This window comes from Aythya marila (genome assembly GCF_965140915.1).
Source record: "Aythya marila genome assembly, chromosome: 4".
Classification (NCBI taxonomy): Eukaryota; Metazoa; Chordata; class Aves; order Anseriformes; family Anatidae; genus Aythya; species Aythya marila.
Window position 1 is genome coordinate 47,272,371 of NC_139045.1, and position 6,000 is coordinate 47,278,370.

Genomic DNA, 6,000 nt, shown 5'->3' on the forward strand with positions numbered 1-6,000 from the left:
GCAAGGTTATTCTGAGACAGGTTCCTCTTTCCAGTTTGGGAGCTTGGGAACAAGCCGTTCTGAAGCTTCTGGGCAGTACTTTAAACCTGAGATGGCTTTTTTGTAGTGAAAAATAAGAACAGGATCCCTTGGGAAGCAGAAAGAGGGCCTTGAAACAGATCGATGAAAGCGATTTCATGCAAATTTACAACAGTCAGGACACCAAAAGTTTAATAATACTGGCTCTGTTAGTTTATCTATTCTTTTAGATGTTTTTAAAGTTTGTCACATTCTAAGATATGTCACCCTATGGTTTGAGGAAGAAGCATTTTTATTTTCCTTGGGATTATGTCTGTGCTGGAGTAGGCAGTATACGGCATATATTCATTAAGAGAAACAGCATATTTAGTGGAGTTAGACACAGATACATAGATACATGTACACTATACATTTTCATAAATATGTATCCCTGTATAATGATGTGTGTGCTGAAGAGCCAGCAGATACTTGGTGTGGGAAAAGCACATGCAATGCATGCCCCAGCTAATCTTCATCAGACACTGATTAAAATGTGAGACTTTCTGGTCAGTAGAGATAAACTTATATAATAATAAATGTTTGTAACAATTAAATTGATATACTAGCTGCATTTTGACTGTTTCTTGTTTGTTTCTGATATCCCCAAGAATCCATTTGCCACTCAGTTTGATTGCTTCTGCTCCACAGGCAAATTTTCAGTGCTGTTTTGCTAAAAGCACCAAGAGCGCAGCAGTCTGTTACTAGGTGCTCCGGTCTCCCCTTTTTCACATATATTTAGTACCAATTTAATTTTGCTTGTCTTATAGAATCACACCCAAGGCCCACAAGTGCAAGTTAAAAAAAAAAGAATCAGGTTCCTCTGAATGTATTTGGAGGTGGATTTCTTATAATATTATCTTAGATGAAACCTGAATCTGGAAGAGGGTTCTTGAAGTAATGCAGCTACATAGAGGGGGAGGCTTGTGTTGTCAAGCTGATTTCAGTCCAGTCAAATTCTGCTAAGTTTAAGTTCCTTGAATGGGTTCTGTACTGATAGAGCTTATAATTTCTGAGAAATCCTAGTGCAGGTCCTGTAGGGAGTGTAAGTTGGAGCCTTCGTTGTCTGTATTGTTTTTCTATTCCAAAGTTGATCCAGAGCATGCATGAATGGCTTTTCACAAAGCCATTGTGAAGTATTCCTTAATACTAATGCAACGCAGAAGGTACTTCTCCAAAGACAAGTCGACAGGACATATGGTGAAAATGAGAATGAGGTACTAAAAAGTGTGTTTTGCTGGTAATATTTTAAAAGTAAAATGTTAAAAAAAAAAAAAAAAAAAAAGTGCCCCCCTTTAAATACACGTTGACCGCCCCTGCCTAGCTGGTGTAGGTAGGGCTTTTTCTTTATGTGTGACCCGGAGAACCTGCTTATTCACACACTGCATTCTCACCTTCTCAGTTTAGGATTAATGGTATTTAAATGTGTATGTAGTTACAGGCCATACATGTTTCATTCTCAATCTTGAAAATGTTGACGAGTTGAATGTTGAAAAATAGGGCTGGGATGCTTGTTAGCTTTAATAATTTTGACCTGAAAAAAAGATGGTGTGCCCAAAACCTTATCTCCTCTTTCAGCCATACTAATTACTCTATTAAAAGACATCTTCTGTCTTGTCACAAATCCTTGTTGTGATATTTAATGCTTTTTGTAGTGAAGAGGAGCCAGGCCTTTGCTGCTTTCCTTCCTATGATGCATACCCATCATAAGGTGATTGTTTTGTTTTCAGTCTGCATCTATGAGACGCGGTTGGACGCAGAAAGATAAAGCAGCCTGTCCCAGGCTTGTGAGCTGTGCAAATGAAATAGTCCCAGTAAGAAATCTGCTCTATCCTTTATGCTACTGCATGAGTGAGTGGCCTTGCACGAGGGCATGTAGTGTTAGAGAGTGTGCTTTCTGCCACTAAGTGAACAGAGGTTGATTTCTGAAGAAGAAATAGAAAAACTGTGTTTTCTGAGGAACAAAATCGAAGTGCCTTGAAAAAACATGTACGTTAGACTTTATGTATGATATATTATTTTAGTAACGTAACATGTAGCTCTAAGTGGCTTAAGTGTTTCTTCACTTACTCTGCATGCTTCCTGAGTTTACTGAAAGCGGTGAAGAGTAAATTATCAAGCCCATTAGCTTTGAGGAGAGAGAGAAGGCTGCTTTAGGTTTCTTTGAAATAAAAAAAAAAAAAGAAGAAGAAAGAAAGAAAAAGAATGTGGTATTTGAGAAAGAAGGAGAGATTTGCCTTCATAACTTCCTTTTGCTTACTAGCTTGAAATACTGCAAGGAAGGTGAGGTTGTCAGTGTCACATTGAAGATACAAATGTCAGTGTTAACACCTTTTACAAGGCACTGGAGGGGAGTGCTGGTGTCTGCCCAAGAATTTGAGGCTGTTTGCCAGTCCACCTGGTTGTTCTTTGTGGTTGTTTTAGTGGGGCATCCAAATTCTTAATTCAAAACTGAGTTTTTAGTCTGGATTCCTTGAAGTGCAGAGAATTTTTTTCAAAGGCAATCTGTCAATTTTGGCGCTTCCACTTCTGTGATTTCAGGAAAGCAAAAAGTCCCTAAGCATTTTCAAATTTGCTGCCGTACACACGGGGGTGCTCAAACTATAGTTAATGCTGTTGGTTATTGGGCTGCCAGGGTTGTAAAATCTGGGGTGAGCAGGCAGGCCTTGGATCAAAAATAATTTTCTTCTGTCTTTCATCTTGATGCTGTTTCAGAACTTAATCGGCCCATCACTTTGCAGCATTCACACCTTTTCCATCTCGTTGCCATGCCCCTTTGAAGTAACCCAGTGTTTAACACTGCTGATCTTTAAAATAATGAAAAGACCTTGCTAGCTGAGCTCTCTTTCTGGGGTAAGGATGCTAAATGGAAATTGGCAGGTGTTGGGACAATCCCTCTTTCTGCCTAGTTGCTTTTGCAAAGCCATGTGTATTTGCAGCCATGTGGCCAGCTGGGAGAACCTCTTTCTTTTTTTCACATGATGTTGTTGGACTACCTGCATTTAATTGACCTGACTTATTTCTAAAAACAAATAAAAAATGTTTTCTTTCTTCAAAACTCAGCACAGCACAAAAAGTATCAGCAGCTGCTGTTCTCATAAGTGAGGTTTGTTGCTCTATTTATAGAGTTTGAGGGCTAGCAAGTTTTTATTTTCTTAAAAGAGAAGTAGGCAGGCCAATGGGGAATTGCACCACATAAAAGCTGGCTGAGGGAATGTGCTTAATCATTTTTTTCCTTTTTTTTTTTTTTTTTTTTTTTACTCTATTTTGTAGATTTAGGAGTAGTTTAGGCCATGATTTCATAATATTAGAACTAGACGTTGCTGGATCTCTTGGCAGTGGTGCAAGTGTGGTCTAGATTAAGATGGACCATACAATCCCATTTGTGTCAAATTAGAGGATGCAAATAAATCAGGAGTTTATGCTGATGTCAGGATTTTTTCTTGCCAGTGCCATACAACTGTAGGAGGACAGATCATACTTAATCTAGCAAAAAGTTATTCACAGAAAGACAAGACATGCTGTGAGCCTGAAGCTACAAAGTTAACCTGCAAAAAAGTTGAAGTGTAAATTGACAAAATAAGTCCATAGGGAGAGACTGATGCTTTTTATCAGTGAGACCATGACATTTTTGACTATTAAGAGCCCTAAAGCTTGACGAATTTCTCATCTGCCCGCTGTTTCCCTTGTTTGGGGAAATGAAGATTATTCTGGAAGAGGAGGGGGAGTCCCCTCTGGCAACAGGGACCATGCCTGTCTCAGTCTGCTTGCAAGGTGACCCACAGAATTTGCTGCTCTGTCAGATATTTTAATTTGTGAAACATGTCCTCTCTAGCTGACCCTCTCAAAAAGATTACTTGGACAAATTTTTCATTGACCAAATTGTTCAGTGTTCTGTGATTTTGACTTAGGCATAGATAAAATTTAATTAAAACGATGTTTCTGCTTTCACTTTGTTCCATGGTGGAAAATAACAAAAAAATCATCAAGCTTTTCCTCTGAATACTACAGATTGTGATTTGAGCCATTTTATTTATTTTTCCTTCCAACCAATTCCTAGTATTTCTTTTCTGATTATCATCTTTTTCAGTGTAGCTTGTTAAAATACAGTCAACTGTATCTTCATATTATTTGTGTAGATAAATTTTAGATTGTTTGCAGATATGTGATGAATCACTTGGACAAAATATATTTTGTCCTGGATTAAGTAAACAAATACGATTCGGAGCCCCTGGAAAGTAGGAGACAATGTTCCAACTTTTCAGATGGACACTTAATGTTTTTGCAAAACCAACATAGTTCTAGAGATTACCAAACATTTTCACGAAAATGAGGAACAAACCTAATTCTGTACCCCTGCAGCAAACTGATATGTAAATGATCAAATATTAAGTGCTAGGAAGCTAGACTCAGCTAAACTGTATATTCAGAAGTTATGCAAATTGTGCTGGAGATGCTTCAGAAAGGTGTCTCTGCATTATAATTGGATGTCACACAATTGCAGAATGATGGAGATCCCTTTTTTAAGGATCACAATTCTCAGAGTACCTTGTCAGGACCCTCTTTTCTGATTCGCACCTGTTTTGGTCACACATAGTGGAAGGTGACTTTCCAGGGAGATTTGTCACAGGCCAGTGAGAGCTGTCCATCGTGTCTCACAGTGACAAAGGGACTAACAGTGAACACAGGCAATGAGGGAGAGCTCTGGGACTTGTTTACCCATGCTGCTCTGCAGGTATTGCCAGCATCTTATTTGGGACAGTGCAACCGGCACTGCGCGAGGTGATCAGAGATCTATGATGTACCACAGCTGGATTGCTGAAACATGTAAAGGAACGCATAAAGATGACCAAGACTGGGCTATTCACCCCTCCTCCCCCCCCCCCCCCCATTTCTTTCAGTTAAATCTGTTCTTACAGCATTAAGGAAACTTGATATCAGTAAATATTTTCTGTTGCCTTTTTCTTGACATTTTGTTCAGATAGAATATTAGCAGCAAAAAACATCAGCTTTTCCTTGGAAAGTGGAACTGCTGAGGGCAGCTCTGTTTGTAGCAGAATAGAACCTATGATCCTAATGGGTTTTTTTCATATGCTGTAATTAGAGTCAACTTTGGGATAAGACACTGCATAGGTGTTTAGAAAAAAATGACCAGTCTTTCTGTAATCTGAATTCAGTATAAATATTTGCTTCATTTGGATTTCATCCTAGTCTTAGCCTGCCTGAGAGAAAGGTGCATGTACCTAGCAAAGTTGTTGTCAGGGAAGCACTTGAAATTGTGTTAGTAAGAGTTTACGTGATGGGCTGCGAGTGGAGAGAAACTGCCATTTTGCTGTTCAGCTGGATCCACACAAAACAACGCTGGTAGGGAACTAAGAATTTTTTTCTCACTGCAATAACTGTATTTCCACATGTACCTAGAAGGATTTGAGTCTGAGCACTGACTTGGTTTGATTGTATCTACCCGCAAGTAAATTGAAAGCACTGGTTTTCTTCTACTGGGACTGCATGATTATTTTATTTGTGAAAACCATTGAAACACAATGCAGTAGAGTTTTCCCAAGAAGGGAGTAGCATCCACTGGTAGACCAATCATTTTGCTCATCTTGGATGTCAGGATGTAGTTTTCACTGGCATCTTTTCCATACTGGTGCTTCTATCTCTCATTTCATTTTCTGTCCCCATAATATAGCAGGTTGGATTGGCACGTTCTTGTGGTAGTATTTCTGGAAATGCACAGCACGTCAAGTTTTCTCATCCCAGCTTCCAGGAGAAATACAGCTTCTTGGATGGCACTGTATTGCAGCTGGAATGAGAGAAAAGCAACCTCTACTTCCCTTTGGCTTAGGCTCCTTAGTTTCTGAGCAGAATGCATGTCAGCTTGCTTGGGTATTACCAAGGGTATTTGAAGTCAAGAAATGACATTGCCTTGATAAACAGTAGGGA